The sequence below is a fragment of the Lactuca sativa genome, chromosome 5, assembly GCF_002870075.4.
Source record: "Lactuca sativa cultivar Salinas chromosome 5, Lsat_Salinas_v11, whole genome shotgun sequence".
NCBI lineage: Eukaryota > Viridiplantae > Streptophyta > Magnoliopsida > Asterales > Asteraceae > Lactuca > Lactuca sativa.
The window spans coordinates 177007711-177026931 of NC_056627.2; positions in this window are offsets into that span (position 1 = coordinate 177007711).

Consider the following 19221-nt stretch of genomic DNA (forward strand, 5'->3'; position numbering starts at 1 on the left):
ATAAGGAGTTTACTCTTGAAGAGTAAACTCAATTCCCAAGTCCCACGCATAAATACACGTCCGTAGATGTCACCCGGGTCACTCCAAACACTCGTTTTGAAGTGTTTTCGCTCATTGGAATGTAATACCATATCTAATTAGTAATTTAAAATCTAATTAGATATATTTGTATACCATTTCATATCACATAGGAACCTCGCGTGTTATCAAGCCTCGAATCGACACTTAGCGTCCGAACCGACACGTTTTCTCGTCTGGTGAGTTCATACCCCTACCCTTTTTCAATGGTGTTTCAATGTTTTCAGGGGGAATACAAGCAAAAGTACAAGAATATCTTGTACTTAAATTCATTATTTTATTTAAATGGTTTCATAATTCGCACACTTTTAAGAATTGAAAACCTACTAACAAACTGTTTTAACTTGCAGAGTTGTTTGTTTAAACGATTTCAATTCTTATTATATACTGTTATGTTTCAGAATTGATTGTTCACACATATATTGATAGAGATCATAAAACCTTTGTAATGTCTGTAATAGAACACCCTCGGCTCGAGTGTAAAGGATAGACACCATTAGAAAACATGAAACATTTGTAATGTCCTGAATAAAACACCTAGGCTCGAGTGTAAAGGACAGGCACCATTAGAACTTAGTTAGTCATAGATACTACTTCCCTAGAAACGAGAGTAAAGAGTAATCTTAAAGATTGGAGACACGTCCTCGGTGAACACTCCACAGAGATACGCGAGTGGAGGACCGCACCTGTAACCAAAATCTCTTAGACAGGGAGCGTGACTTGAGTGTATGGATCTATACGGGACTGACAATCCCGCACCTGGCTGCTAGCTACAGCTGAACCGAAAGGTTCAAGGGTGACGAAAGTCATAAAAAGGATACTGGCCCCGACCCGATTCATATCTGGTCTGAAGTATGGTTATGGAACTCGCAATCAAGATTATGAACACTTCACACTTAATTATTAGTTTTATGTACGTAATAAAACTAATGTACATTTAAGGATAATCAGACTTTCAGGAGAATTCGCACACACACACATTCAGGAAAATATGGGATTTTCCTGGGGATAACATTGAACATAATCAGAATTGGTAACAGTTCATCACCCACACACATGTAGGAAAATATAGGATTTTCCTGGGTAACAGTGATACGTAACCAGAAAAGTGTAACAAGTTAGATAACCAAACTTTACAATTAACAAGAACAATCATGTTTTCATTATACATCTTTTTCATTACATTTTGGATTTGGTAACCAACTTTTAAGAAAATATAGGATTTTCTTGGATAACTACTTTTTCAGGAAACCAAAGGAACTCGTACATTTTCAAAAAACTAATCGCTTATGAACTCACCAGCTTTATGCTGATTTTTAAACTGCTTGTATTCTCAGGTTCGCATTAGACAGGTACCCGACGATCTCTTTTGGCGAAAACGGAGTGCGTAGAAGACTCGTCTCATTTTGTTCATATATACTATGTATCACATGTATAACTTTACTTTTGAAACAAATGTAAACTTTTCTATATGTAATGTAATGGTTGTTCTACTTTACTTACTATGTGCATTGGATTTGATACTCAACGTGGAGTCAACCCCGAAAATGTTTCCGCCTTCAGTTTTCGGGGTGTGACAAATTGGTAAATCGTCATTTACCTACCAACAAATAGTTTGCAATTGGATTATAGCATCCCTCTTCCGAATTGTAAATTATTGTGTTGGGTCCTAGCCTTAATATTTCATTTGGCTATTATATCAAGGAATTAAATCAACTAAACTTGAATTTCTCCCTTATAGATGCCTAGTTCAGACAACTATGGTCTTCCCAAATCTTTTGGAAAAAGCCTTCCTTATGAAGATGGTATTCCACTGTTGGATCGTGGAAATGCAAATCATGCTTCACTTCCTCTACCCCTCCAATAATTCTCCCTAACCCACATGTTCATAGATTTGAAAAAGTTCAAGGTCACTCAAGCCCTATTGGCTAGGAAACACCAAGATGGAAGGTTTGTGTGTGCACATGTCTTGGAGATGAAGTCACACATTAACAGGCTTGGAATTTTTGGGTGTCATTGTTTCAAGGAAACTGGCTGTTGAATTGGTTCTTTAATCACTTCCTAAGTCTTATAGCGGGTTCTTTATAGACTACTATATGGGAGATCACGACATGAACCTTATTGATCTAACATATTTGCTTGTTGCTACTAAATCAACACTAATTTGGCACACCGGTAAAAGCAAATTTGGTTGGAAGATCTACTTCCCAAACTTCCATGGACATTGACGATGGAAACATTGGAAGTCCAGAAAAGTCTTCTCTTCCTAATGGAAAGAGATCGGCCATGGTGACATCATTTGACCAAATGGTAAAGAAAAAGGCTATGTTTGAGATAGTCCTATGTACCATTCCCAAAGATTCCATATGTTTCTATTCCCAAAAGAAGGGGCATTGGTTGCGAAGCTGCCATATTTACCTGAAAAATCACAAGGATGGTAAAGTCAAAAAGTTTGACTCTACTTCAGGTAAGTCCATTATCTCACTCTATTAAGTTTCTATTTGGAGATTCTTAATACATGATGTAATGTAATTACATTTTGATGTTTTGTAGTATCAAAGGAAGAAAAGAAGCTTAAAGGAAGAGTAAGCTAATTCTGATCGTGAAGAGATGGATTTCGATCGCATGGTTCGATGATCAGAATTTTGATCTGCTGCTTAAGAGTTATGATAGATTGCTTAGGAATAGATAACAACATAGTTTTCATATGTATTTGCATTATAAGGAAATTTTTTCCGCAATTTTAGTAAATAAAAGATAAATTTTGATTTTATTTTATTTTAAGTTTCCTTACAATGGCATTGGTGAAAATTGTTGTTTATACGTTTCCATTGATAGCAATATTGGAAAATGGATTTGATTCTTTCGTTTGTGGTCATGTCAAGATTTACCAAATAAGAAAAGATTCTCATCACCCAAGGTTCAGGTTAATAGAAACTTGGAATCATGCAACTTGTATTGTGTGATGAATGAGAACTTCATCTTTGGGAAATTAAGACTAATTCCTTGTTCACATGTATATGTGAGTCAAGTGAAGGACTAGGGGATCAGGTACACTTGGTTGTGCGCTGGTCATGTACAATACAAAGAACGATAAGACTATTCGTTATGATTTACTAAAGTTTAGTAAATGTGGTTATTCTTACAAGATTAAGTGTAATTCTGAATCATTGGAAAAGTTTCAATGTATGGTAGAACGAATAAGAAGAATCAAATTAAGGAGAAAGATAAAAGTTTCTCCAATCTGAGAAGAAGGGAGAGTACTTTAGTATCATGTTTTATGATTATCTTACTGATTATGAAACCATATCACAAGTGATCCTCTAAGGAAATCTTAGTGCATTTGTATGGCTAAGAAGAGGAATCGTGAATTGTTGAAATGGTTAAATCAAAAGGTGAATCGTACTTCGTTCCGGAATTGAGCCTTGAGTGACATAATCTTAAGAAAGGTTTATAACACTTATCAAATGTAGAGTAAAATGTTTTCTACTCTTGTACATTTGAAATTGGTAAGTTGTGATGTTTTGGATAAGACAAAGACCAACTAAGACTAATTGTGTGAAGTGTTTGTCTTGATAAGAAACCGCACTAATTCTTGAATATTTGTTTGTCAAGTAATGTTCCTTGACAAAGTGAATCTTATATGTCAACAGGTCAGTGGGAGTCTTAAGGATCTTGAATAACTTCAAGAACTAATCAAGAGTACACCTATTGTTAATAACTAGCACACAACTTGAGGTTTGTATCCTATCGTGTTGACATATTCTTGTTTTTGTGGCCATTCCAGTTAAAATTGACTATGCATGTGAGTTCTATTAGTGGTCAATTGTTTGCATAGCAACTTGGAAGCTGTGACAACCCGATATTTCAAGTCAATGTAATGATCTAAGTAAAGTATTGTAGTCTCTTTTGAATTAATAAATAAATAAAAATAGCATCAGAAATGAAATGTTCAAAAGTCTCAATTGGGATACATGAAGTAATAGATATCATAACAAGGTTTTCAGAAATGTAAAGAACACAAAAATCCGAGTTTTAACGAAGAAGTTATGACTAATCGAAAATCCGCAGCAAAACCGGTAAAACACTATTAAGCGTAAAACATGAAATTTCAATAAAATAGTCTTTAGCCTTAGGTATCTAAACGAATGGCGTAGATATCATTAAACCGTGAACGTACATAAAAAGAACGTCTAAATCTGACTTCGTATAAGGAAGTTATGATTTTTCTAAGTTTCGGAGTAGCGGTAGATAGCTAAAAACTCGAAATAGACATCAAGCGATATTTAGCCGGCACGGCATAAACTAGAATTGAAGATCTCGACAATAGTAGTACAACGATAAAAAGATAGACGAAAATAGACATCGGATGAAGAAGTTATGAATTTTTAACGGTCTTTTCTTGTCCCGGCCTATTAAAAATATATAATTAAAAATAAATTCAAAATTTGCCAACTAAGTCTAAATGAAAGGTGTAGATTCTATTCTCACCTACGCGTGGATATAACGAACGTCAAAAACAAAGCTCGTATGCAAAAGTTACGCATTTTAGAAGATTAGGGCACACAAACCGAGGGGAGTACGCTATAGCGTACGAGGGTACGCCCAACGTACTCAGTGCTCGGCCTCAGATGGACCACATCCCCCACTACCCTCTAGCCTGTCCCATCCGAAGTCGGTAGTCCGAAGAGTGCGTCATGCATGACGTACGCCTAGCGTACAAGGACCAGTTGCACCCCTATATAAAGGGTGCGAGGCTTCCGACTTCTTTTGCTAATTCACAAAATTTCTCCCATATTTTCTCACTCTCGAGCCTCCCGAAACTATCCCGACGCCCTGGTTACGTATCCAAGCTACGAAGAAGGTCCGATGGTCCAAAACTCCCGAGAAATTTTCCACTTTACGGTCGAAGTGCCGCCCGAGAAAAGTCTTGTTTTCTTAAATTCATCCCACTTACCAGGTGAGTTCATAACCCTGTATTTTCACGTTTTTACTATGTTTTAGGGGGAAAAATACAACTGAATTGCAAGAAAAACTTATGTAAAAATGCAAATCGTTACATACAGCTTCTAATGTTTTGTCTGCATTTTGTGTATAAATGTTAAATAATTAAAATAACGTTATTACAAGTGTTATACTTTACATGCAAAGTCGGTAATACACTAAGGTTTGTCATTCAAATGAAACACACTCTTGAAAAACTATAATAGGTATAGTTTACAAGATATTCATGATATGTTACACTCTATGAAAAATATAGAAAGGAAATACTTACATTTACAAGAAAAATGGACATTTCATACGTAAACCTATTTGATACAAACATTTGTGAGACATTTGACTTCACGTAATTTCAAGTATGCATTTTATGTCATGTACTATAAACCATAATCTATTTGTAGGGAGAGCGTGATACTTGTGTATAGATCTATACGGGATTGATAATACCGCACCTAAACTGTTAGCTACAGTTGGACCGACAGGTCTGGGGTGACAAACGTCATATCATTCCAACGCCTGAAGAACGTTGTGACAGACATCTGGGTCAATAGTACCGTTTTAAAAGTCACATGAAGTATTAAAACATTTGATTTACGGGGCTATCAAATGCCTTAGTGATTACATATACATATATAAATCTACTTACACTATTTTAGGTATGGAAAATACTTATCCATTCCGGTTTTAGGAACTTTTTAAAACTACCTTTCATTTATTGAAAATATTGGATTTTCTAGAAACAAACTCAGTTACTTTATACAAAAACGCATGTAATTCTTATACAGAAAATGCTTATGAACTCACCAACTTAATTGTTGATACTTTTTCAAAACTACTTATGTTTCTCAGAGATTCAGTAATATAGGTAAACCACAACTTTTGGGGAAGGAACGCTAAGGCATCAAATTTCAAACTTATTATATCATCATAATGTAATTTCTTTTGAAACAAGTATTACAATCAACAATGTAACTTTTTAAATTATATTTATGATGGTTGTGTTTTCTTTCTTTACTATTTACTCAACTGTTATGATACTACATAAAGTCATCCGCCCTCGGACGATTCTTCCGTTCTGGTTTAGGGGTGTGACAGATTGGTATCAGATCATTCTTTATAGTGAACTTAGTATATCGAACCACACAAGATATACAAACTATAAATTCCAAGGGACTAAAACTCTCTGACAAAACGCTTTCACACTAACCATACTTCAATCAATTAAAATGTTAGTTTCATAAATGTACAAATACATGCATTCAATAGTTTAATGTCATAGTTAGAACTATACAAAAGATTAAGACAAGTTGGACACTACGACTAAGCCTCGGAATATGTAATCTGATCTAGGATGAATATAGCCTGATCAACTATATTTATCCGAGATATGACCAATGTAGGTCGGGGAATAGTCATAGTGAGCAACAAGTAAAAAACTTACCAAACTAACACTAGAATCAAACCTACAAATTTAAATACTATAGGAGTATTTATGACACAATAAAAACTATAACTAGCGAGTAAACCCCGACATTTCGCTAGAACTAGGATCGTCAATTAAATTAAAATTTAGCATATATAAAAAAACTGAAAACCTTCACTGACAAGGCTATAATTGCAAAGTGCATACTTTAAGATAACACATGAGTGAGGTTGCATGGGTTTATGATTTCGCTTTAGGCACTTTTCCTTGTTTGGATGTGGGCTTGGAGTGAAGCTAGTTATCCAACGGTGCATTCAATATCTATTGTATGTAATTGGTATACACTAGGTAATTATAGGAGGACTCGGTGTAGGTCTTATCATAAAATTTTCTCTTTACACTCAAATTCTATATATAATTTTCTTATCTCTATTCTCGATCAGACAGAATAGCAGGATTTCATATCCCCAGGGAACCCTACTACCCAAACTAGGGCAATGAAGGTTGGGTCGAGGAGGATCTAGAAGAGGATCCCGAAGAGGTTTTCGAGGAAGATCCAGAAGAGGATCCCGAACAAGAGGAAGAGGAAGCAAATGATGAGGGAACTGACTCAGAACCCGAGGTCTACAATCCTCCCTAGAAGGCACCAAACCCCCGATGGAACTTTAAGGGTCTGTCGCCCCTCTGGGCTGTAGATCTGAAATGGTGGACCAGGGAACAAGGACAACGTCCAACCTACGACATGGGACAAGGCTTTTATAACCTCAGTAATGGAGGTTCGGCTGACAGAGCACTCCCTGTCATGGTTCGTCGCATCGCCAACCAAGGCGAGCAAGCAAGGGTAAACGCCTACCAAATCATGGACGTTGATGCCACTACCCAAATCACAGTGGTACGTCTTCGTCGCCTGGACGAAGAACATTATCGAAAAATAGATCACACATTTTCCCTTCAGAAGAACATTACCGCTGCTAGAGCCGAGGTAAAGGAGTTCCGGAAAAACCAAGTCGCAATGGAGAGGCGCGTGATCGAGGTTGAATGTCAAGTAGCTCGAGCTCAGACTTCCACAACAACATACCATGGTCTGCAGCGTACCAGCCGCTCGGAGTAGAGCGCATACTTCTTGCGCTATATGTAGATTTATTGAGTGAGCATTGGTGCTACTCTTTCCTTTATGTATGTAAACTCGACAGATTGTGAGTACACAATTCGGGGGTCTTAATGCGGTTAGATTTTCCCATTTTCATGGATGTACTCTAGGCCTGGGTTAAAGTCAAAATTTCCTGATTGATGTATCAAATATTAAAATCAATGAGATTGACACGCATTTATTATTTAATTGAGTATTTCATTAAGTTCTTAAAATACTAAGGAAATCATACAGTTACTATTGAAAGTTTCCATTTAGCAATTAACTTACAAATTCGGTAATGTCCCGAACGTAAACATATAATACTAAGACTTTCCATAATCAAATCTGAAGACTTATCAAGAATTCGTCTTTTAACTTATGGCAGAATCATGCCACTAAGAAGGAATCCCTGACGCTTTAATACTACAGAAACACCAACACCAACACCAACACCACCTCCACCACCACCCCCATCAATGGACAATGCTGTTTTCCAGGCTGCCGTAACAGCTGTTGTTACAGCAAAAATGGCACAAATGAGTAACAATGGGTCGGGAGGAGGAATAAATAGCTCTACTAATGGCCAACACCAAGGTCGTTCCGGGGAATGCACTTAAAAGGACTTTACTAACAGCAAACCCATATCCTTTAATGGGACTGGAGGAGTTATGGCTCTATCCCAATGGATAGAGAAAACGGAAGCAATATTCGAGATCTGTTCATGCCAAGAAAGGAGTAAAGTAAAATTTGTTGCCTGTACTTTCTCCGAACGAGCCCAAACATGGTGGAATGGCCATGTCAAGTCACTAACTCTGGTGGTAACTAACTCCATGGTATGGGAAAACCTGAAACAAATGGTCATGCAAGAGCATTGCCCGAGAGGCGAAGTACAGAAGCTTGAACAAGAGCTTTGGCACCTTACAATGGTAGGCTCGGACATCACTACCTATACCAATAGGTTCAGTGACTTGACAATACTTTGCCCAGGAATGGTAGCCATAGATAGCAAGAAGATCGAGAGATATATCTGGGGACTGTCACCGCAGATTCAAGGAAGTGTACTAGCTTCCAAGCCAGTTACTTTTGATAGTGCCAAATAGCTGGCACATTCCCTTGTTGACCATGGTGTCTGCCAAGGATTCATGACTGTTGTTCCGAAGCAACCCTTATAGAGCAACAACAACAACAACAACAACAACAACAATACTAACAAAAACAACAAGAAGAAATTTTGGAACAAAAGGAAGGGTCAATCTTTGCAAGAACCTCCCAAGAAACAGCAGATAGTGGCAGTTCATGCCGCTACTACATCCACTGTTGTTCCTGTCACCCCTACCCCAACAAAGGAATACGCTGGAAACCTACCAAAGTGTAGCAAATGCAATTTCCATCACAACGGAAACTGTAAGATAATGCACTATAATAACTGCAACAGGAAAGGGTAGACTACCTAGTTTTGTAAGGCACTAACACAACCAATCACCCAAGTTCCTGGAGTTGGGGTGGGCCAGGCATGTTATGGGTGTGGTGAAGATGGGCACTAGAGATTGCCTAAGTCAAGGAACACTGGCGGTGTAGGAAGAGTGCTGGCAATAGGGAAGAACGAAGAAATAGCTGATCCCACGTAGGTTACGTGTACTTTTCTCCTCAATAGCGCTTATGCATGCATACTATTTTATTGTGGTGCGGAGAGGAGTTTTGTGAGCCATGCATTCAAGCACTTACTTAAACAAAACCCCCAGTCAATTAATACAATATTTACAGTAGAAATGGCAAACGGTAAAACAGAAAGCACAAACGATATGTACATAGGCTGCACGCTAGATTTAAATGAACACTCGTTAGAAATTGATCTAATGCCGATCACTATAAGAAGCTTTGATGTCATCATCGGTATGGATTTGTTAAGCCTTCATCATGCCGATATACTTTGTCATGAAAGGGCCGTTCGCCTTAATCTGCCAAATGGCAAAACTGTTATCATTTATGATGATAAACCCGGTACCAATTTACAAATCATCTCTTGCGTCAAAGCTCAAAAATACATGCGCAGAGAATACCATCCTTTCCTAGCCCACGTGGTAGATAGGGAAAAAGAAATGAAAGATATCAAAGACATTCCAGAAGTCTGCGATTTCCCCGAAGTTTTCCCCTGAAGATCTTCCAGGAGTTCCACCAGAACGTTAAGTCGAGTTCAGATTCGACTTTATTCCCGGATATACCCCAGTAGCAAAATCGCCGTACCGTCTAGCCCGACAGAGATGCATGAATTATCTAGCCAACTAAACAAGCTAGTCAATAAAGGGTTCATTAGACCGAGCTTCTCACCTTGGGGAACACCAGTCCTATTCGTAAAGAAGAAGGATGGATCCTTTCGCATGTGCATCGAGTACCGAGAACTAAACAAGCTCACAATCAAGAACCAATATCCCCTACCGTGCATAGACGATATGTTCGACCAACTCCAAGGAGCAAGCTACTTCTCGAAGGTTGTAACGCCTGTGTTTTCGGGCTTCCCATTTTTAGCAATGTAATAGTCTAGGTTAACCTTTGTAACCCGTTTTGAAATAATAAGATTGTATTATTTGAGTATTGTGTGTTTTGTGCTTAATTTCTTAATTATGTGGTTTGATTAATTAAGAATAAAAATAAGCGTCAAAATTTAAGTGTAAAATAAACTTAATATATTTGGTTAATGTTGTAGTAGTTGAAACGAGGTTTCCAAATATATATAGAACGCCCAAATCTGACTTCGTATGAGGAAGTTATGATTTATCGAAGTTCCGGCTTAGCGATATACAGCCTGTTTTACTCGATTTGAGATCGAGCGGTTGTTAGCCGAAGCAATCTAAATGAGAATCGAAGATCTCATTGTTGGTATTGAAACGATAAAAAGTTAGGCGAGAACGGACGTCAAACGAAGAAGTTATGAATTTATAACGAAAGTTTCTGTCCCGGCCTATTAAAAATAATTAATAAAAATAAAATCAAAATTAGCCGACGGAGTCTAAACGAAAGTCGTAGAGCATGGTCTCACCTTCGCGTGGATATAAAGAACGTCGAAAACGGAGTTCGTATGATGAAGTTATGAATTTCCGAAGTTTATTAATCATTTTGTATTTATTTTTAATTCAAAATTCGGAAGCATTATCCGAAGGAGTCACCGATCTGATCCGAGGTACGCCCCGCGTACTCGAGTACGCCCCGCGTACTCCGAGGGATGTCGACACTCGCACTCGAGCACTTCGGATACGTAAGCAATGACGTTTTGGGCAGTACGCCCCGCGTAACGCAGTACGCCCCGCGTACTCCGAGGCTCCAGCCCCCTATAAATAGGATGCGAGGGTTCCGGGTATTTTTGCCAATTCCCTCTCGTTTTCGTGTCAAAGCTCTGTGCAAAAACCCCCGAAGCTACCCCGAAGTCCCGATATCATACTCTAGCCCCGAGGCAAGTCCCGAGATCCCGAAGATCCCGAGAAGCGCGGTTCCCGAGTCGAAGCTCTGCCCGCGAGAAGTTCGATTTTCGAGGAGATCTTCCAGATCTGCTGAGGAATACTACTTTTATAAGCCGTAGTGCTGTCCGATCATCTTCTGATCAAGTGAGTGTATACTAACTTTCTTAAACACAATAATAATACGAGTTTGGTTCGAGTGTATTAATTATATTGTTGTTTATAAGTGTGAGTGTGTGGTTATTTTCTTCTAATACAATAATACGAAGTATTTTATATAAAAATACGTGTTATGGGTATATATTTGGTTGTGTTATGTGTGAATGAGTATTCACTCTCTTCTATCTTATAGATCTGCTTATTTCTTATGAGATATGTGTTATGTGTGTGTGTGCCTCATCTGTTATGTGATATATGTGTTGATTAAAGCATGCTATACAGGTTTTCTTTAAACTATGTATACAAATGTATATTTTTATCTACTAATATGTTGGGTAGAACATGGGTAGATAGTTGGTGTGTAATAAACAGATGAGAGGCCTCGTTGTTGGTTGATTGAGTCATCTAGCGGAGTTTAGATGACGACCACTGGCTATTCTAGACAGTCTTGTGGAAACATTAGCAGGTTCGCCACCTGTAGGTGTTAATGAACTTGGGTGTTCATTCGCTGTACTCCATCCCCCTCATGGTTGCCTTATTTGACTTATATTGCTGAGGTACCCCCGAAGCATGTGTTGTCGCCCCGATGAAATATTCTTAGACTAGGTCCCTTATGTTAGTTGTTTTAGGGACATTAAAGTGAGAATAACGGGAATGGGTAATTGGGTTATTGTTGGTTGGTGAAAATTAAATATGATATTTATTGTGGGTTGAAAACCCTATATGCTCACCAGGCTCCCAAGCCTGACCCACTCAGTTTTAAATTGTATTACAGGTAGTGGCGGAAGGGCATGAGATGGATGAACCATCAAGTTGTTTTGTTTACAAGTCTGCATATGTTTATATTTGTTATATGACTTGTAATGTATTCGTTTATGCTTATTGGTCTGTATCGGAACATGACACCCCGAGTTTTGATTATAATGAAAATACATTTCTTTTATGAAATGCTTCGGTAAACAATGTTTTATCATGTTTTGTTTTTGGGAACAAATTCCGCAACTCTTTCAAATCAAAAGGATTTACTCTGAAAATATTTAAAAGCATAAATGAAAATCGGTCTTTTCTGGCCGAGATTTTGGGGATGTCACAGTTGGTATCAGAGCATTAGTTTAAGCGAACTAGGAATTTGTAGGATTTCTAGACTTAAACTTAGAATGCTAAGTGAAGTTTTGAGATGTGTGTCTGTTGTGATTTAGACACGAGCACTAGTTTATTTTAGGAAAGTTGCCTAAAATGCTTTATGTGCTAAATGTTATATGTTGCCATATATGATATTATTTGCTCAGATCTATGGTCTGTTGCCGACCGGATCTAGAAACCTTATGTGTGTAGGATTCTAAGCGTACGTCTACGATATTAGAACTAGCATGTAAACGTTTCGGAGTGATAAGGATGATTTGAATATCTATCATGATTGAGGATCTAATTTCACCTTATTCGGTGTAGATCAAAATGGTGAGAACAAGAAGTGGAGTTGGAAATGCTGACGAAAACAGGAATCAACCACCAGTGATTGAGCCAATACCTGTCGTAGCAGCAGCACCTGAGCCAATAACCATGGCTGGTGTGCAATTGATGATTCAGACGATGTTGGATCGTCAGATGGATGAAACTAGACGGTTGCTTCAACAAAATCGTGAAGAACTGTCGATTTGTGTGGAAAGGTTGGACATTTTGCCAATGAATGTCCGAACAACAAAAGGATGTGTTTTGGTTGCAATGAAGAGGGGCATATTTTGAAAGACTGTCCGAAGAAGAAGGAGGCAGCTAGGCCCAACATTCCACCAAAGCCGAAGGCAAGAGCCTTCCAGATGACACTTGAGGCTGCGAAAGATGAAGCTGATGTCGCTTCAGGTACCTTTCTCGTAAACGAATTACCTGCTCATATATTGTTTGATTCTGGAGCCAACTACTCCTTTATTTCGCATGAGTTTGGTAGAACGCTAGCTTTGCCTGTTGATAGACTAAATAATGCTTTATTAGTCGAAGTAGCTAGTGGCAAGTTTGTACCTGTTAGCCATCGTATGAGAAACGTCTTGATCGACCTTAATGGGAATAAGTTTCTCGAGGAATTATTGCCTATCGAACTTAATGGTTTCGACATCGTCTTGGGAATGGATTGGCTTAGCGCCAATGATGCCGAAATTTTGTGCAAGAAGAAGATAGTTAAAGTAAACCCGCCTGGGAAAGATTCGTTTATGGTGTATGGGGACAAACGCAGAGTGAATTCTGGAATCATTTCTCTAATGAAAGCCAGAAAGTGTTTGACCAAGGGATGTACATCATATTTAGCATTCGTGATTGATGCTAAGAAAGAAAAGAAGGTGATGCAGAGTATTCCAGTGGTGTGTGATTATCCGGAAGTATTTCCCGAGGATCTTCCTGGATTACCACCTGATAGACAAGTGGAGTTCAGAATAGACTTGTTACCAGGAACCACGCCAATAGCAAAAGCACCTTATCGATTAGCACCGACGGAGATGAAGGAGCTGATGATGCAACTTCAGGAGTTATTGGACAAAGGTTTCATTAGACCTAGTTCATCGCCCTGGGGAGCTCCGGTGTTATTTGTAAAGAAGAAAGATGGAAGTATGAGAATGTGCATCGATTACAGAGAGCTGAACAAGGCAACAATAAAGAATAGATATCCGTTGCCGAGGATTGATGACCTGTTTGATCAATTGCAAGGTTCGAGCTATTTCTCGAAGATCGATCTTAGGTCAGGATATCATCAGCTGAAAGTAAGAGAGCAAGATATCGAGAAGACTGCATTCAGAACTAGATATGGACACTACGAGTTCTTGGTTATGTCGTTTGGACTAACCAATGCTCCAGCAGCGTTCATGGATTTGATGAATAGGGTTTGTAACCCGTTCCTTGATAAATCTGTGATAGTGTTCATAGACGACATTCTGATCTACTCGAAAAGCCAGGAGGAGCATGGCAGACACTTGCGAGAAGTGTTAGAAGTTTTGAAGAAGGAGAAGCTTTATGCGAAGTTCTCCAAATGTGATTTTTGGATTCGTGAGGTCCAATTCTTGGGTCACGTGGTCAACCAAGAAGGGATAATGGTTGATCCAGCGAAGATCGAAGCTGTGACGAAGTGGGAACAACCGAAAAGTCCCACGGAGATTCGAAGCTTTTTGGGATTAGCCGGATATTACCGAAGGTTTATCCAAGGCTTTTCTTCGATTGCTACTCCATTAACAGCTTTGACCCACAAAGGAGCTACTTATGCTTGGAGTGAGAAGCATAAAGAAGCATTCGAGAAGTTAAAGAAGAAGCTATGCGAGGCACCGATACTTTCTCTACCCGATGGAGTCGAAGACTTCGCTGTTTTTAGCGATGCGTCTGGTGTTGGATTGGGTTGTGTTTTGACCCAAAGAGAAAAGGTGATAGCATATGCGTCTCGACAGTTGAAAGAGCATGAAAAGAATTACCCGACTCATGATTTGGAGTTGGCAGCGGTAGTTTTCGCTCTGAAAATATGGAGGCATTACCTCTATGGCACGAAGTGCAAACTTTTCACTGATCATAAGAGTCTCCAATACCTCTTTAATCAGAAAGAATTGAATATGAGGCAACGACGCTGGCTAGAATTACTTAAAGACTACGACTGCGAGATACTTTACCACCCCGGTAAAGCTAATGTTGTTGCTGATGCTCTCAGTCGGAAAGTCAATCTTGAAAGGAAGAGGCCAAGAGCGTTGAGAATTGAAGTTGTCTCGACTATTGTGGAAAGTATAAAGAAAGCTCAAGAGGAAGCTTCTGAGAAAAATGACCGAAAGGAGGAACGTTTGGGTAAAACGTTGGTGTTTAGTACTAATGGTCATGGACTGAAGGTATTCCAAGATCGTATTTGGGTACCTAAGTCAGGAGGAATTAGGGATCTTCTGATGGAAGAAGCTCACAAAACCATGTACTCAATTCATCCGGGTAGCACTAAAATGTATAGGGACCTAAAACCCTACTACTGGTGGCCGACGATCAAGCTTGATGTTGCAAAGTATGTGGCCGAGTGTGTGACTTGTGCGAGAGTCAAGACACAACATCAGAAACCTTACGGGAGTTTAGAACCATTGCCTGTGCCTATGGGTAAGTGGGAAGACATTGCTATGGATTTTGTCACTAAACTGCCCAGAACAAAGAATGGTCACGACATGATTTGGGTGGTCGTTGATCGATTCACTAAGAGTGCGCATTTCATAGCGGCCAAGGAGAAATGGTCTATGGAGAAGCTTGCGAATTCTTATGTGAAGGAAATTGTGAGGCTTCACGGTGTTCCGTTAACGATTGTATCGGATCGTGATAGCCGTTTCACCTCAAGGTTTTGGAAAAGTCTACAAGAGGAAATGGGTACCAAGTTATGTTTAAGCACAGCTTACCATCCGCAGACTGATGGTCAGAGTGAAAGAACAATACAAACACTTGAAGATATGCTGAGAGCATGTACCTTGGAATTCCTAGGTAATTGGGATGAACATTTACCTTTGGTAGAATTTTCCTATAATAATAGTTTTCACTCGAGCATTAAGATGGCACCTTATCAAGCTTTGTATGGACAAAAGTGTCGTACGCCGTCTTGTTGGCTTGAGGCTGGGGAAAAGCAGTTTATGGGACCGGAGATGGTTCATCAAACTGCTGAAAAGTTGAAAATAATTAGGGAAAGAATGTTAGCAGCTCAAGATCGTCAAAAGAGCTATGCTGACAAGAAGCGAAGACCGATGACTTTTGAGGTTGGAGATTCGGTTTTGCTTAAAGTCTCACCGTGGAAGGGACTTATAAGATTTGGTAAAAGGGGAAAGTTGAGTCCAAGGTTTATTGGACCTTTTAAAGTTCTTCAGAGGGTTGGGAACCAAGCTTACAAGCTCGAATTACCCGAAGAACTGAATGGAATTCACAACACCTTTCATGTGTGTTATTTGAGGAAGTTCACGGGAGAAGTTCCCGATATAATTCCAATTTCTGAATTGAGAATTGATGAGAACAAAAGGTTGATTGAAGAACCAGAGGCAATTGTTAACCGAAAGACTAAGAAGTTGCGACGCAAAATGGTTGGGTTAGTGCTTGTCCGATGGAAACACACGAATGGGCCGAATCTCACCTGGGAGACGGAGAGTGACATGTTGAGTCGCTATCCGCATTTGTTTGTTGATGTGTGATTCCGGGGACGGAATCATTCTAAGGTGGAGAGAATTGTAACGCCTGTGTTTTCGGGCTTCCCATTTTTAGCAATGTAATAGTCTAGGTTAACCTTTGTAACCCGTTTTGAAATAATAAGATTGTATTATTTGAGTATTGTGTGTTTTGTGCTTAATTTCTTAATTATGTGGTTTGATTAATTAAGAATAAAAATAAGCGTCAAAATTTAAGTGTAAAATAAACTTAATATATTTGGTTAATGTTGTAGTAGTTGAAACGAGGTTTCCAAATATATATAGAACGCCCAAATCTGACTTCGTATGAGGAAGTTATGATTTATCGAAGTTCCGGCTTAGCGATATACAGCCTGTTTTACTCGATTTGAGATCGAGCGGTTGTTAGCCGAAGCAATCTAAATGAGAATCGAAGATCTCATTGTTGGTATTGAAACGATAAAAAGTTAGGCGAGAACGGACGTCAAACGAAGAAGTTATGAATTTATAACGAAAGTTTCTGTCCCGGCCTATTAAAAATAATTAATAAAAATAAAGTCAAAATTAGCCGACGGAGTCTAAACGAAAGTCGTAGAGCATGGTCTCACCTTCGCGTGGATATAAAGAACGTCGAAAACGGAGTTCGTATGATGAAGTTATGAATTTCCGAAGTTTATTAATCATTTTGTATTTATTTTTAATTCAAAATTCGGAAGCATTATCCGAAGGAGTCACCGATCTGATCCGAGGTACGCCCCGCGTACTCGAGTACGCCCCGCGTACTCCGAGGGATGTCGACACTCGCACTCGAGCACTTCGGATACGTAAGCAATGACGTTTTGGGCAGTACGCCCCGCGTAACGCAGTACGCCCCGCGTACTCCGAGGCTCCAGCCCCCTATAAATAGGATGCGAGGGTTCCGGGTATTTTTGCCAATTCCCTCTCGTTTTCGTGTCGAAGCTCTGTGCAAAAACCCCCGAAGCTACCCCGAAGTCCCGATATCATACTCTAGCCCCAAGGCAAGTCCCGAGATCCCGAAGATCCCGAGAAGCGCGGTTCCCGAGTCGAAGCTCTGCCCGCGAGAAGTTCGATTTTCGAGGAGATCTTCCAGATCTGCTGAGGAATACTACTTTTATAAGCCGTAGTGCTGTCCGATCATCTTCTGATCAAGTGAGTGTATACTAACTTTCTTAAACACAATAATAATACGAGTTTGGTTCGAGTGTATTAATTATATTGTTGTTTATAAGTGTGAGTGTGTGGTTATTTTCTTCTAATACAATAATACGAAGTATTTTATATAAAAATACGTGTTATGGGTATATATTTGGTTGTGTTATGTGTGAATGAGTATTCACTCTCTTCTATCTTATAGATCTGCTTATTTCTTATGAGATATGTGTTATGTGTGTGTGTGCCTCATCTGTTATGTGATATATGTGTTGATTAAAGCATGCTATACAGGTTTTCTTTAAACTATGTATACAAATGTATATTTTTATCTACTAATATGTTGGGTAGAACATGGGTAGACAGTTGGTGTGTAATAAACAGATGAGAGGCCTCGTTGTTGGTTGATTGAGTCATCTAGCGGAGTTTAGATGACGACCACTGGCTATTCTAGACAATCTTGTGGAAACATTAGCAGGTTCGCCACCTGTAGGTGTTAATGAACTTGGGTGTTCATTCGCTGTACTCCATCCCCCTCATGGTTGCCTTATTTGACTTATATTGCTGAGGTACCCCCGAAGCATGTGTTGTCGCCCCGATGAAATATTCTTAGACTAGGTCCCTTATGTTAGTTGTTTTAGGGACATTAAAGTGAGAATAACGGGAATGGGTAATTGGGTTATTGTTGGTTGGTGAAAATTAAATATGATATTTATTGTGGGTTGAAAACCCTATATGCTCACCAGGCTCCCAAGCCTGACCCACTCAGTTTTAAATTGTATTACAGGTAGTGGCGGAAGGGCATGAGATGGATGAACCATCAAGTTGTTTTGTTTACAAGTCTGCATATGTTTATATTTGTTATATGACTTGTAATGTATTCGTTTATGCTTATTGGTCTGTATCGGAACATGACACCCCGAGTTTTGATTATAATGAAAATACATTTCTTTTATGAAATGCTTCGGTAAACAATGTTTTATCATGTTTTGTTTTTGGGAACAAATTCCGCAACTCTTTCAAATCAAAAGGATTTACTCTGAAAATATTTAAAAGCATAAATGAAAATCGGTCTTTTCTGGCCGAGATTTTGGGGATGTCACAAAGGTCGATTTAAGATCCGGGTACCATCAGCTGCGAGTCCTGGAAGGAGATGTTCCCAAGACGGCCTTCTAAACTCGTTATGGTCACTACGAGTTTGTAGTGATGCCCCTTGGATTAACAAATACAACAACAGTGTTCATGGATTTAATGAACCGAGTATGTCGTTCTTTCCTAGACAAGTTTGTTATTGTGTTCATAGATGATATACTCATCTATTCGAAGAGTGAAGAAGAACATAGTCAACAACCTCCGACAGGTCTTGGAAACATTAAAGGTAGAAAAGTTATACGTAAAATTCTCAAAGTGCGAATTTTGGATTTAGAAAGTAGATTTCCTTGGTCATGTGGTCAAAAAAGAAGTGATACACGTGGACCCTTCCAAAATCAAGGCAATCGAGAACTAGTCAGCTCCAAGAACTCTAACGGAAATCCGACAATTCTTGGGCCTTGCTAGCTATTACCGAAGATTCATACAAAACTTCTCAAAGATTGCCGAACCACTTACCGCCCTGACTCAGAAGGGTGTAACCTACAACTGGGGAGAATAGGAAGACATTGTATTCCA